General features: G+C 40.5%; 1 protein-coding gene across 19 annotated transcripts in view; it reads left to right on the top strand.

The window, feature by feature from the left end:
* The first annotated feature begins 6745 nt into the window (after nt 1-6745).
* The window catches only part of AFF4 (ALF transcription elongation factor 4), a 50633-nt gene continuing 41078 nt past the window's right edge, over nt 6746-16300 (top strand). For 13 of the 19 annotated variants that reach the window (XM_026696434.2, XM_087924453.1, XM_087924456.1 and 10 more), the window contains exons 1-2: nt 6746-7086; nt 13508-13592. The gene's annotated coding sequence lies outside the window, so the exon portion shown is untranslated. The remainder of the gene's footprint in view (nt 7087-13507; nt 13593-16300) is intronic. The other 6 variants (XM_026696435.2, XM_087924452.1, XM_026696437.2 and 3 more) reach the window with 2 other exon arrangements.

Here is a 16300-nt window from a genome sequence, read left to right as displayed (position 1 = left end):
CGCTCATTTGTGGCACCCCTGGCCTCTGTTTCACCATCAAAGGCCTTCATGAAAGGCCTTCGTAGCCAAGAAACAAGTTCCAGATTGACACATGCAGCACCCCCCAGCTTCATTTCACCATCTGAGGCCTTCAGAAAAGGCCTCTTCAACCAAGAAATGGGCTCTGGATTGACTGGGGCCGCACCCTGGCCTCTATTTCATTGTTCAGGAAAGGCCTCTGCAGCCGAGAAACAAGTTCTGGGTTGATGCGTGTGGTGACCCCCAGCCTCTTTTCGCCTTCAGTGGTCTTCAGGAAAGGCCTCTGCAGCTGAGAAATGAGCTCTGACAGTGTCTCTGACAGCAAAACAGAGGTTAGGAGTGCCGCACACATCAATCTGGACCTTTTATCAGCTGCAGAAGCCTTTCCTGAAGTCCTTTGACAAAGAAACAGAGGCTGGGGGTGACACGTGCAAGTGGTGGCAAGCAACTGCAGAAGAAAGGCAAGGCAAGGCAAGTGTCAGGGTATGCAAGGCTTGGCTGCAACTGTCCAAAGGTAAGCAGCTCCACCCTCCCCATCCCCACCCTACCTTGGTTTTTACCCATGCGCCTCGCCCCACCCTGTGCATCCAGGTGCACTGGAATGAACGGGTTCTTTAGAGCTTATTTTGGGGGATAGGGCTTATATTGGGCTTACATGTAAAAATCAATCTCTCTTATTTTTGGGATAGATATTGTTTTCTGGGGAACGTGGTATGTAACCAGATTATGGTCCAGATATTGGAAAACATGGTAATGCTTAAGCAAATAAGAGAGTTAACAGGAAAAAGCAATTATCACACTATTGCACAAACTGCAATTGCAAAGGAAAATTTGCTTTACAACTTACAAAGAATAAAGTCATTTATGAAAAGGGAAATGCCAAATGAGCAGACACATTTCAGAAAAGGCAGAGAAGCCAAGATAAGACAGATAACGTAAATCAGATAAGAGAAACATTCCCCACCCCCAAGAATGAGGTTTGTTTTTGCTTGATCAGATATAGCAGAGCCTTTGACTATATAGATCATGCCAAAATGTGCAGTATAATAAGGCTAATGAGAGTTGCTAATATATCTGATTATTCTGAAAAATCTTTATAAGAACATATTGTAGGAACTGAGCTTGGAGACAGAATGATTGAGTATGAAACAAGGAAGTATAAAATTCCCAATTCTTTGTGTATAAAAATGGTGAAGGTGGAAGAGATGACAACAGAAGTCAAAACAGGAAGCTATAATACTTCAATTGAGATGCACATCATTTTATTTATTGAAACTAGACTTAGCAGAGAGGGCGAGTGTAGCGAAAGATGCAAAATATGCTCATTACCACATTTATTTATTTAATCATATTCAAGAACTGCCCATCTCCATATATTCAAGAGGAGTGGATCTTGCAGTGATACGTTGCTTTTGATACTCTTGCCAAAAGCAGCAAAAGCTTGCAACACTCCTGGCTCATGAAAGCAAAAATGGATTACTCTTATGTTAAAACAGTGACATAAAGTGTCAGCTCGCATGCCTAGTGACTATGCTATTGTTGGCAAAAAAATGAAGCTGGTAAGTAGTTTTGGTTTGCTCAGTTGAAGAATAAAGATGGATAGTGTAGAAAAATAAAAGGTTTGACTTTTAAGGAGGAAGACGGCGATAGATAAAATTGAACAATACAAATATTTCTCTGGTAACAAAGATCAGAATAGTTAAAGCATTTTTTTTTCCTCAGAGGTAATATGATAGGTAGTTAGACAGATAGATGTCTTTCAAGAAGCTTATGAAAGTTATCCTTGACTAGAAAACCAATCATCTAATTCTAGGCCAAATGAAGCCTGGATGTTCCCTTCAAGGGATAATGAATAAGGAAAACTTCATGTGATTTGGGCATGTAATGTGAGTGTGTGATGAACTAAAAATATGCTTGGGAGGTTCAGGGAATAGGCAGGAAAGACAAATGTGCAGATGGGTATGGTCAAACTGCAGAGCATTTGTCCTAATTGTTGAGCGAGACTTAATGGTATCTAATTCACTGCTTTTGCAGAATATGGTGACCCACTTACAATGGTTAAATGGCTAGTAACTTGGAAACACTATCCCATTGCCCAGGTTCACACATTGGCATAGAACAATTTGAGTTTACACTAATTTTGTGAGTTTGCTTGTGTACAATATTCCATTTAGCATTTATAGTGTATATCATCTAGCCATTACCTCCCTTAAAATATTCAGAAAAGATTTAGATATTTTTCAAGTAAGGATACTAAGCAGGATGCAGAACATCTGGATTAGATGCCAAATATACTTAGAATTATTCTGGCTCTTGAAAATTGAGGCCAACTCATTAAGGAATTGTTGATAATTATCTGATATATGATTTTTTTAGCTTTCAAACCTAGGAGTGCAAAAATATTATGCAATCAGTTAAGATAATTAATTATAGACGGGACAAACATTGAGCTAAGACATCACAGAAATGAGGGCAATGAATAAGCTAATTTTTTTTATTTCTTGGTACTGGTATGTACAAAAAATACCATGCAGTGTCTGACTATTTTTTGTTTCACAAGTTTATTTAGCTGCTCACATAAGAGAGACTTTGAGTGGCTTACAAAATTAAAAATCCAAAATATAGAAGCCTTCCCTGACCCCCTGCAGCAGTATCTAACACAATCAAACCAATTACTTGATTGGCTCTGTGTCAACCTGGGGTCTCCATGCCTGCTGACGGAACCACTTCTTCAGCACCTTCCAGAAAAGTATCCAGGTAAGATTATAAAAGTATAATCTTATATTTGGGGAAACAATATTCCATAGGAAGGAAGCCACCACAGAGTAGGCCCTTTTTCTTGGTCCCACTAGATGTATTTCTCTGACAGATGGGACCCACAAAATATTCTGCCTTCCAGTTGTGGTGAGTTGGGTAGATGCAATTGGGGAGAGGTGGTCCTTCAGATAATCTGACCCCAAGCCATGTAGGGCTTTAAAGGTGATAGCACCTAGAATTGAACCCAGAATAAGCTGGCAACCAATGTAGCTCCCACAAAAGTGGTGATAGGTGTCAGTCTAGACTTATGTAAAACTATGCAAGCTGCTGCAGTTTGAACCAACTGAAGCTTCTGGATATTCTTCAATGTTTGTTTCACATACAGTGCCTTACAATATTCCAAGTGGGAGTTGATAGGGCATTGGTGATTATAAGAAGGGCGTGGAACAGGAATAGGGATAACTGTTGCATAACTCGCAGTTGTATAAAGGCCTTCTGGCCACAAGTGCCATCTGTTCCTCGTGCAGGAGCTGCAAGTCCAGAAGAATCCTCAGACTACATACCATCCATAACCAAAGATGTTAATTCTCCAAGAATCAAGAAGCCTCAAACCTAAAGCTAATCTGTGTTGCTAGGGTTCAGTTTCACCTATTCCTCCCTATCCTGTGAAGGTCCAAAACCTAACAAAGACATGCTGAGCTTCTTCTAAGCACTTTCATTTATTGTTCCTTGTGCTCTTGCTAAACTAAAGCAAACTCCTTACATCATTAAACAATACTCAGAGCTCCTAGAGAGGTGTTATTCTGACTATCCTCCTCCCAGTCAAACTGTCTAAACTCTGCTGTCTTTTGCTTCTCTGGAATGCATTTTCTCCCTTCTGGGAATCTGGTCTACATTTCACCACATCTCCAGACCTCAACAGCCTCCAGGCACTAAGAAAGGGCAGTTGTGGTATCACTTAACATAGGCAGAGCTATAAAGTTGAGTATCATCAATATACTGATGATACCACACCCCACGATGAAAGATGACCTCATCCAGGTCATTAAAGTTTCACCAAATTAAACAGGACTGGAGAAAGCACCAGACCCTGCAAAATGCTACAAACAGGCTGCAAGTTGGATCTCTTGCTCTCATTCAAGCCAACTGAAAATGGATTTTAATGAAGAAAATGAACCAGGACAACAGTCCCCACTCTCAACCTCCAACGCTGTCCCAGAATGATATGTAGTTGATGATATCAAAAGCTACAGAGAATAAAGTTATGCAAGGACAGACTCACTAACTTCATTCCACTCCTGCCAGATGTCATCAAAAATGGCAACCAATGTTTCCATCCTGTATCCAGACCAGAAATCTGACAGAATGGGATTCGGGTTTTTTTTTCCATCCAGGATCCTATGGAGCTGCAGCAAACCATCTTCTCATCAACTTTCCCCCAAAAAGGAAGGTTCTAGTTAGGACAAAAATTGTCCATTACAGTGTGATCTAGTGACGGCTCTTTAAGATGACAGCAAAACCACTGTCTCATTTAAGGGGCTGGAGCATCACCCCCTCGTCCAAAGATGCATTGACTATCACCAGTACCCAACTGCATGTGGTTCTTTGGAAACTTTTACCGATCAGAGGGAACATGGATCTAAAACACAAGCTCTCAAGCTCATGTTTCCTAAGATCTTGCCAATTACCTCAAGAGCAACAGGGCCAAACCATTCCTAGATAACTGGCTAAGAATCTACCTCAGGCTTCTCCACTGGACCAGTATCCATGCCAATATCCAACAGAGAACGAATCTGAACTATGTGCCAGGAAACCATCAAATTCCTCAGCAAACCCCTGCACCTAGAAGGAATCTGGTCACCTTAAAGAGGGCAGCTGGATCTGCAGAAGCAATCATTTGGACAAGTATCTCCATTTCAGTTCATGAAGGCTTTAATTGCAGTTTTATCCATGCTTAATTGAGTTCATTCTATGTCTTCTGGCAGCAGTGCTAGATGTCTCTTGATCCACTGCATCCCTCTCAACTCATTCACAATGTTTAAGTATAACTGTCTAACCAACTTCGCATCCATCTTATAGTTGTGTAACCTAGCCCACATTTTGTCAACTTCTCTGTAAAGAACTCATGGAACCTCTGGTGTACTTAAATTATATGATGACCACTGAATTCCTGTAATCAAGGGCACAATGGCTCGGCCATTAAAGACACTGAGCTTGTCAGCTAGAAACCTTACAGCCCGAGTTCGAGACCCGAGTGTCACACAATGAGGTGAGCTCCCATTACTTGCCCCAGCTCCTGACCACCTAGTAATTCAAAAACATGCAAAATGCAAATAGGTTAATAGCTACTTTAGTGGAAAGGTAACAGGGTTCCATGCACCTTTGACATATAGCCATGCTGGCCAGATGACCATGGAAAATGTCTTTGAATAACACTGGCTTCCATGGCCAAGAAACAGAGATGGACACCATACCCTAGAGTCTGGACAGAGAAATTTTTACCTTTATTGTTATAATTAACAAAACTATCAAAAAAAGATCAATGCCTTATTTCTTGATAAATCCATGCTGTCCCGATATGCAATGCATTCTTCTAAAAGTTTACAATTTCTTAATTTATTCCAGAGTTTTACCCAGTATCAATATCAAATTGATGATCTAATTGCATGGGTGCTCCTTGCTTCCCTCTTTTGAAGGTAGGAATATTTGCCCTTCTTCAATCTTCTGGCATCATCATGGTTATCTTAATTTCTCAGAGGTCACAGAAATAGGTTTTCAATACAGCATTCACAAGCCCTTTCATTAATTATGGATGTAACAGGTCAGAGGCAAAACCATTCATAGTAGCCAGATGTTCCATAATAATCCTTTACTTACCTTGTATCGATTATTCTGTTCAAATCCATTTCAACACAATTCCCACTGAAACAAAGTAGGAGTTGAGGTTGGTTGTTATCCCATCATTTATTAATATTCAACCATCTTCTCCAAAATGAGCCACCCCCACCTTTTTCCTTCCTTTTACTACTGACAACCACCAATGACCTTCTGTGGGCAAGGCTTCTTTTTATGTTGGTTGGTCTGGGTTCTTATACAAAGGTATCTGACCTTCCCCTTAATGCCATCAAGAAAAATCTACCTCCTTTCTTATTCAACTTGGATTCTGACCAAAATTGGCTTAAGTGAAGAACAGTTCAAAGCTGCCCAGTAGAATGTTTGTGCCATGAAAGATGCCTTGCACATCAGTTACAAAAACATCTGATCCTGTCCTCAAACTTATTCAAGGAGCTAATGTTTCTGCCTATTTTTTCTCTCCTTGCTCCTCCGCTCTAATAAAACCCACAGGCTGAGTCTGGCTCTAGCCACGTGAATGAATATGTTCAGAATGCAGTTTTGTGGTTCCACTGCTGAATTTTATTTTATTTTTTACAGAATTTGATGTTACCAGTTCTGATCAAATATCGCTTACCACTTTTTAATTGTAATTTCTGCAACTGTTAAAATTAAGCACTTGGGGAAAGTATCCCAATACTTTTGGGGTGCAACTAAATTCGATTGATGGAAACTAAATTCACTTTGATCTGGTAAGCCACGAGTGGCGAGTATCAATCAATGGAAAATCGTCGCTGCAGCCGTCTGACCAGCACTGACAGCTCCGTCGACGACCCACTCGCTCGCAGAGCGTCCCCTATCCGAGACCTCTCCGCCTAAGAAGCGGGCCAAGGTGCCCGTTTGGGCGAACACCTCCTTCGAGCGACCTTGCCCGAGTTCACAATCTCCAAACTGGGAAACCTGGCCAACCTCTTTCCCGAAGCGGCCTTTCCGGGAGAGGATCACGTGGTCGCCTATTTGGTCCCTCCCCCCTCAACCGCCGGATGGGGCGGGCGGGGGGGGGAGAGGAGGAGAAGGCCCGTGGACGCGGGGGTTGCTGGGTAGTCTTCTTCAGGGGAGGGAGGGGGAGGGCCAGAGAGAGAAAGGGAGGGAGGGAGAGGAGGAGGAGGAGGAGGAGGAAGGAGAAAGCGGCAGGAACCGCCCGGGCCTTGACATCGCCGCCCACCCTATTCGGTCCCGTCTCAGCCTCGCAGCCGTCGAAATGGAGTGGCGTCGGAGATGGTACTCTGCCGCCGTGCCTTCCTTGGGGCGGTGATCCGTCGTGGCCCGCCCTTCCCCTTCTCTCGTCAGTGGCTCCTGCCGCCGCCGCCGTTGCCGTTCCCGGGGCCTTTCCGGCCTTTTGTGCCTCGCGCGGCAGCGCCCACCCCCCCTCCCCACCCCCGAGAAATGGTCGGGGTGATAGCGGACTAGTCCGTGGAGGTGAGTGATGGGCGGCTCGGGGAGGTGGGCTCGTCGAAAGGGCCTTTTGGGCTGGGCTGGGCGGGGCGAGGCTCAGTTAAGCAATTCAGAACCAGATAGGCCCCGTCTCTTCCCCCCCCCCTCTCTCCCCGGTTGGGGGAGGCCCGGGGGCGGACCGATCGCCCCATCCACCGGGGAGCCAACCCCTCGCTTAGCGAGGTGCCTTTGTATGCCTGTCCTCCATCGGCTGCTGCTGCTGTTGCTGGGGGGGAGAAGAGGCTCGGACTCGTTGCTTCTGCTCTCAAGTTGGATTTGGCTTTCCTTCACTCCCCAGCCTCGTCCCCCGCCCTGAATTTCCCATTAACTTCGCTGTCCGGTAGCTTCTTTGCCTCGGATCCCTCCTCCTCCCTTATTCGTCCCACGCCGAGCTCGGTATTTTTTTGGGGGGGTGGGGGGGATGGGGGGGGGGGAGACGTCGTCTTGGAAGGTTTGAGCGTACCGAGATCTAGAGGCTCGTGTTACAAAATGGACAGACACGGGTTTGTACATATGAGTCATATGTGTCTCTGTGTGTGCGGGTAATAAATGCACACACACACGGCAAGTTTTAGGTGTTTCTTCTGCCTTCCGCCGATGAAAGGTAGGATGGCCTGCCTTTTTTTTTTTTCTCCCCCTTTCCTTTTCGGAAGTGTCAGCAAAGTCGAGGGAGATAAAATATGAGATACGCTTTTGACGGGAGGGCCCAGTCATCTCTTGCACTAGCTGGGTTTAATCGGAATCCGGGGTTTGACGTCACTGCTTTGTTCCTTCTACTTTTGCTATCTGTGTTTTAAAACACTGGCCATCTCAAATCCCATTCAAAGTTATTGTGCTTCCAACAAGCCCGTCCGCTTCTTCTCATAATAAAAGCGCCCCCACGGTGTTTCAACATGTCCAGTTGAGTCAGAAGCAAAACCCAAAGAAATCCGCGCTGATAGGGTTGTTTATTACTCAAAAATGCTTGGTGGAAAAGAAATGACTTCCCCTGGAGCTACACTAACATAGAGGTGTCACCAGCCTGGTTTCTAGAGGAAGGGATGTTCTAGCAAACTCTGTGGTGCTGGGGCTGATTAAGATTTATTGCAAGTTTGGCAGGTCCAGATCATTTATGCTGGGCTTTTCCAAACCACTGATTTTTCTAGCCTTGGCATAATGCCTGCTTGCGTCATTCTTGGGGTGAGATTGTGGAGAAAGGATCCCAGAAACCTTTGTATTCAGGTTTTGGTTTGTGCCTCGGTCCTATAAATTGTGCCTTTTCCTCAGTCATCCACTAAATGTCCTCACTCACCAATACGTTTTATGACATTTCTCTTTTCTATTGGGGAAGGTCATCCCAGGACACCTTAATTTATCACCATACCATTATTTAATTGCATTTTATTTATTCTCTGAAATTCTACTTTGTTGAATACGTCTAGGTAGCAAATTTGTAAAAAACCAACACAGAAAAGAGACCCTAAAGTTAAAAATATAAACTTCAGTACTATTAATTAACTGTTAAAATTTGGTAAAATCTGTAAAAAAAAAAATCTACAGATTTTCCAAAAACAAATGTTTAGAAGAGTATATTTTTGTTATTGCCTTGCTAGTCCAAAGTGTATCATTTTTGTATATTTTCACCACACCCTGTTAGTCTTTGCCATATCACGCTTGGAATTCAAGTGCTCAGGAAATCAACAGCAAGTCTCCAAAGGACTTGTGTTTATAAAACTTGTGAAGGAAGTATATATAAAGGATTTCTTGTGAACTTCCAGACTTGCATATCTCAGAATGGGGATGGTCTCTACGGACAAACAACAAAAACAATTATTGATTGGCTGTGAAAAAGATTCACTATTGATTGCAATTGTGTGTACCATTGCATTATACAACAATTGTGAGGACAAAATGCAAACATCCTAAAACCAATCCAGATATATGTAATTTCACATCTTTAAGGCAAAATAATATAGGAATAGTTCAGAGTTTTTGTTCAAAGCCATTTAGGCCAGGGTTCTGCACATGAAACAAGCACACTGAGTTGGGCTTGGTGCCAGATAATTAACCAACACTCTTGAAGGATCAATTTTATATGGCCTCATGTTGCCAAACCAGTTTCCACCCTCACAGCTGCATTTTGTGCAAGCTGCTCTCTCCAATTCAGTTTCAAGGCATCTCCATGTGAAAGTGTTTTATAGTATTTAATAATAATATTATAAAACTATATAGTATTACAACCAAGCAGTTAGCAGAATATAGATGGACCCAAAATTCTTACAATACTAGACAACACAGTATCAACAGTAGAGACCTTCAATTTTCTAGGTTCTACTATATCACATGACCTAAAATGGACACCTAACATGAAAAACATCATCAAAAAAACACAACAAAAAACGTTCTTTCTGCGCCAACTCAGAAAGCTCAAACTGTCCAAGGAGCTACTGATTCAGTTCTACAGAGGAATTATTGAGTCTGTCATCTGCACCTCTGTAACTGTCTGGTTTGGTTCTGCAAACCAGGACAGACAGACATAGACTTCAGAGGGTAATTAGGACTGCAGAAAAAACAATTACCCACCTGCCTTCCAACAAGGACCTGTATACTGCACGAGTCAAAAAGAGGGCTGTGAAAATATTTACAGACCCCTCACCTCCAAGACATAAACTGTTTCAACTCCTTCCCTCAAAACGCTATAGAGCACTGCACACCAGAACAACTAGACGCAAGAATAGCTTTTTCCTGAAAGCCATCACTCTGCTAAACAAATAATTCCCTCAACACTGTTCAACTATTTACAAAGTGTACACTACTATTACTGTTAATCTTCTCATCACTCCTTATCACCCATCCCCTCCCACTTGTGATTGTAGGACTGTAACTTTGTTGCTTGTATCCGTATGATTTATATCGACTGTTTCCTAGTATGATTTGATTGTTGATTGTACCCTATGACTATCTTTAAGTGTTGTACGTTATGATTCTTGATTCTTAAAGAATATACCTTTATGTATACTGAGAGTATTTACACCGACAAATTCTTTGTGTGTCCAATCACACTTGGCCAATAAAGTATTCTATTCTACTCTATTCTAAAAGTATTGATAATTAAATAGTAGTTAGAATTGAAATAGCTGTTTTGTACTACTAAGAGTTTGGGCAACGCAAGTGACAGGTAAATTGAATATACATGAATTATAATATATTTTGATTATATGTTGAACCAATTCATCTAGACCAAACAATTCTCTTGATTTATAGGCTTGGACGCTATCAATTTACAGCTCCTCCATCTTGTTTATTAATTGTCATCCAGTCTATTATTGTTGAAGCATCGTCATATTGTAGTACTGATAGTCCTCAACTTACAGCAGTTCATTTAGTGACTGTTTGAAGTTACAACACTGAAAAAAGTTACTTATAACCATTTTCACACTTACAACCATTGCAGCATCCCCATGGTCATATGATTTACATTCAGATGCTTGACAACTGTTTCATATTCGTGATGGTTGCAATGTCCTTTTGCAGCCTTCTGATCAGCCAAATCAATGGGAAAGCCAGATTCATTTAAAAACCATATTAGTAATTTAACAACTGCAGTGATTAATTTAACAAATGTGGCAAGAAAAGTCATAAAATGGGGCAAAACTCACTTAACAAATTTCTCACATAAATTTTGGGCTCAGTTGTTGTAAGTCAATTTATAACTATGAAACAGGCCAATTTATAACTATGAAACTGAAACTAAAATATTATTTACTATATTAAATTCAGGAGTCAGAACTTACTTTTGATGCTGTGATTTGAAACAAAGGTACAATGGGAAGAATCAGAAGAACCAAGTTGTTTAATTAAAAACTTATTTTTTTAAAAAAAACACCTTAGTCTATATACATCTTTTGATTCATTGCTGTTCTTAGGCTTGAGCTCAGTTCATCTGGGATGCATAACCCTCCTGGATTTCCTTTTTCGGTTTACCACAGAAGTTTGCTTAGAAGCACATTCATTGGCTAGATTCTATGAAATTGTGCATCAGTCATAGGTTATATAAATGGCTAATGCTATTAACATAGCATTAATGGTCTGAATTATTGTTATGAATTGCATAAATTTTGGTGGTAGGCAATATTGTGCATTCCAGAAGTTTTGAATTTTATAAGGTTCAGTTAGCATGAACAATACTTTCAACTAGAATTCTTCTAGTGGCAAACATCTGAAGATACCACATAATTCTGTTTGGTGAGCTCATGAAGTACTAAGTCTGATAAGCTTTAAGATAAGATTACTTCCAACCCTAATGTGCTATAACTTGAAATTTATTGCTCATCATGTATTTGGTAGTCTTCCTTCCAATTTTGGGGCCAAAGATATGTTCTGTCCTACACTTTTATTTGTAATTGAAATGGATGGAATCACTAACTACCAATCTATGTATTTGCAAGGTGGAGAGATTTTTAAGAGGTGAAATCAGTGTCTTATGGCATGCATAGCAACCCTTAAAAGTAACCACCTTTCCAAATCAGGGGAGGACAAGAAAGTGCAGTTGAAATTGAAAAGAGTTGTCTACATATCCTATAGTCCAGGGCTGTCAAACTCTCGGACCGTGGGCCAGATGCGTCATGTGCTGGCCATACCCACGCCCGGTTTAGTGAAGGGGAAAAAATCCCAATACAACACATGACACCATCATGATGATGTGGATTTGATACCCCTGCTATAACCTGTCTTTCAAAGAAAGATAATACTGACTATATCCCGATAACATATGGGTAGGTAGTCCTTGACTTACGACCACAATTGAGCCCAAATTTTCTGTGGCTGAGCAAGATAGTTGTTAAGTGAGTTTTGCTTCATTTTATGGCTTTTCTTGCCACTGTTAAGTTAGTAACATGGTTGTTAATTAAATCTGGCTTCCCCATTGATTTTGCAGAAGGGGATCTGGGGGAATCACATGACCCCCAGGCACTGCAACCATCATAAATACATGCCAATTGTCAAATGGCTGAATTTTGATCACGTGACCTTTTACATGAATGTTTGTAAGTCAAGATTATCTGTGTTTGACCAGTATGGCCAAATACAAATAATCTTGATTTACAACTATACATTTAGTGCCAGAATAAAAATCGAAACTGGTAGTTCTATATAGATCTTACTAGTTTATAGTGCTTAGACAAAAGACTAAAATTCTTATTTCTTTTCTTTTTAGTGCTGGATTGACCATATTGTTTTGTGACTGTTGGCACTGTAGCCCAGGAAAAAAAGCTTAGGGAAAACTATGATAGAATAGCGATAAATTGTTTGCTAACATACATTTATTGAGAATCTGGAATATTATAATTTTACAATAGGAACAAAGTTGATATTTGCCATATCTTTTGATGAGTAATAGTGTTCCTCTCAATTTTAAATAATGTTCAAAATTTTTCTGCTGTTTCATCATATTTTTTTAACTTTGGGCTCTTATCCAGCAAGATTTTGATTTACAAATTTTAAATAGTAGATATGTTCAATACTTTTTTTTGATGTACACATTTATTTTGCATTTTTTCCCAATAAATATATTATCCAATATTTATTTTCCTTATATGGTGTGTTTAGAATTCATCATCTCCAAACAAAGGTATTTTTTCAAGTGGTCAAGTGTATTAAAATATTTGAGGAAGTATGATTTTTGATTATATAAGTGTGCTAGTTCTCTAAGACAGGGATTAGGAAGTGTGTTTGCTGGCAATTTTGTCCATGTGTTATAGATGCTCATATAACACCTGCTTTGTGCAGGACGCCAGTCATAGAATACTTCTATGTTGGCTGTTGAAGCTTCTTCTGTCCAGAGTGCTTATTCCCCCCAACTTAGCTTTTCTTTGTGAGTGTGTGCGAGTTTTTGTAGTAAGTATGTATGCTCCTACCCAAAGTGCTAAATTGTATTCAAGCCACAATCTTATAGTAACATTACTTACAAGGTTTTGCATAAGGAATTGCATTTCATAAGTACGGTATATATTGTTGTTTTTATAATTCTGCTATTAATTTGCACATGAATCTAAATTTTGGATAATTTACAAAGATTTTCCTTGTAATGAAAGTTATTGCTAAAGACAATGACACTGCTATACAATAGCATTAATAACATTTTGATAAATCATACCATTAAATATTGAAGTAATCTGCATAAATAACATGCATTTTAACAAGAACAAGGTAGACATAAAAATAGATGTATGGAATTGAATAAGGATGTTGCCATTTAAAAAAAAACTAAACCACTTTTATATCGTTGTTAAGGAAATTTAAATTCTCTTTTATGTATGAAAACGTGTGTATAAAAACACCAATTAAGCATAATTAACAATTAGCTAGTTTTAAATATAATGTACAAAATTCTGCATATTGTATTAATGTAGAATTTTCCTACCTCCAGATAAGTTTGCAGTATTGTAAATAAAAAAGATCAACATAATGCTGAAGTGGAACGGTTTTCTTTTCCATACCTAAGACATAACTATGTAAGTGGTGCTTCTTTTTTTCTCTTTCACAATTTGATGATGTTTTTGTCAAGTTCATAATGCTTGCTTAATTGCCAGTTTTGTCTTGTCAATAAACTGTAGCTGGAATAATAATTGATTAGATGTTCTCTGCTTGTATAATTGAATTTATGTGAGACAGAAAAGTTTTCTTTAGCACAATTTAGCACAATTTTTAAATGCAATGCCTTCTGAATTGCAGGCTTAGAAATATCCATGCTCTGTTATTCTTCCCTCAGCATATGACAACAACTGATTTGGAGGTTTGGAGAGGTGATATCCAGAGCAATGTGTGCATCTCTCCTCTCCTTATCTGGAGAGATTCAGGAGTGTATACATCAGTCTCCCTCAGAGGCATGCTAATCTTGTGTGTGTGTGTGTGTGTGTGTGTGTCCCGTCCCCCCCACCAAGTCTCCTCAGGGTAAGCATAGTTATGCAGATTACAGAAAAGGAAATAGTAAACCAAAGAAATTAAAGCCATGAGATTTTTTTTTAAAGGAAACATGTAAAACTAGTTTACACCAACTCAGTCGCTGTGCCTCACACACCTCTCATGTTCTTGCAAACATCTTAGCTATCATGAAACATGAATCTACCACTTTGATTGTTGCTTTTCATTGTTTAAACTTCTCACTTAATTTCTCACCTCTTGTTTTGAGGATCCTATCAACTGTATCCAACCACAGCTTTTCTCTCAAGTCTGGCGTCCTTCCCACATTAATTCAGCATCCATTTATTCATAGCTATCTCTTTTTGTTTTAAAATTCTCCATTCCATTTAGTTTTTGTTTTGCCTCATATACGGGTAAACCCCTGAGGTATGAATGTTCCCTTAGTGAACGTTCGAAGTTACATGAAAAGTGTCCCCTGGCGTTTATGAACAAGTCCCAAAATTACAAATGCAGCACCGTGGCAGTTGTTCACCCTTACAAACGACCACAGAGGCTCTGCAACTTTTGCCCTATTCCCCCCACTCCCCCCCAGCTGGGTCTTCATGGGCACTCCGCCTGCTGAGACTCACCTTGCAAAGATCTCCTCTCTCACGGTTTCTTTGCCTGGTTTGTTGGTTCAAGCTTTCGATGCATTCGCAAAGAATAGAGGCCTAAGGTACCCATGAGATTATGTGAGATCAGAAGCGTGAGATCTTGTGCTACTTATGTGAGCTCGCACTTTAGACCTCTATTCTCTGTGAATTGAGGCCTGGATGTTTGCAAATGGAGGAAGGCTTCAGTCCTTCTGGCTTTCTGTCCGTTTGCCATTTTCTTACCGAAGCCTGCAGGGAGTTTACATCCCTGTTGGCTTCAACAGCCATTTGAAAAAAGCCTTTGTTGGCACCAGTGGAGCTTGGGAGGGGCAGGTGCATCCCTCTGAAGCTCTGTTCGTACTGGCAAAAGCTCTTTGCAAAGGGCTGCCGAAGCCTACAGGGACGCAATCCTCAAGTGCTCTGGTGGCAAGAAAAGAGGTCCAGAGGGTGTGGGCATCCCTCCAGGCTTCCTTTTCCAACTTTGAAGGATTCTGGCGTTTTGGCAGTGAGAAAGGAGGCCTGGACGGGCGTGGGCATCCCTCCGGGCTTCCTTTTTCGTTGTTGAAAGCTTCATCAAGCAGTTTGGCAGCGAGCAAGGAGGCCTGGAAGGTCACGGGCATCCCTGTGTGCCTTGTTTTTCATCGCCAAAGGCTTCATCAAGCGCTTTGCCAATGAGAAAGGAGGAAGCAGGCAAAGAAACAGATTTGAGAGGAGACAGATCTTCATAAGGTAAGTGACCCAGCATGGCAGCTTGGGGCATCAATTGTGGAGACCTCAGGGAAGGGAGAATGAGATATCTCATTGGGTCAGGAGAGGCCAGGAGAACCTGGTCTGAAGCAGGTTGCCTGTTCCATCATTAGGTCCTCCTTGGCCTTCCCCATCCCAAGATACCTCATGTGCACTTAATGAGCCGTGCATTTGATTAGCGAATACAAGGGTGAAATGAGGGAGTGATCGTGTTCAAGTTACTCAATTCACTCCTACAAATCCCAGGTTACAAATGGAATGGGCAGGCTCCATTGCATTTGTAACTCAAGGACTACCTGTACTTAATTCTCACTTCTGTATATAAGAACTAAGGCAGAAGTGTGTTTTATGTGCAGCCATTTTGTGCCTTTTTTAAAATGAATATTCATTACTTGTAATAGATCACAACCTTTGTACTGTATCAATATTTGCATGTCTTAAAATTTCTCCATCCATTTTTCTATCCTTAGTAAACAAGGTAACAACATGTCTTCAATAGCCCTAGTTTCTCACAGTTCATAATTTGTTTGTTCATTGTACTTTCCATTTCAAACACAATTACTTGTTCTGTGAAAACTTGATTTTAAGATCCACAGTCATCATGCACCGTACAGTCTAACAATCACTGAAGTTCATTCAGATTCTCAACCAACAGCATGGAATCGTTTGCATAGAGAAGTACACATATGTTCAAATTTCCAGGAAACACACCTTGACCAAGTATTTTGTATATTTATCTATAGATACAATAAACAATCAAAGAGACATAACACACAGATACATTGATCCCTGCTGAACCATTTGTTAAATAATTTTTTATACATGCTTTACTTCCATCATATAGTATATAGCTCTGCCACACTAACAGCTAACATTCACATTTATTCAGTTTATCATACACTTTTCTTAAACCGATAGAT

Source organism: Pseudonaja textilis, chromosome 2 (assembly GCF_049901715.1).
Source record: "Pseudonaja textilis isolate UNSWEBS1 chromosome 2, rPseTex1.2, whole genome shotgun sequence".
In the NCBI taxonomy this organism is placed as follows: Eukaryota; Metazoa; Chordata; class Lepidosauria; order Squamata; family Elapidae; genus Pseudonaja; species Pseudonaja textilis.
This window is presented reverse-complemented; position numbering and strand designations above follow the sequence as displayed.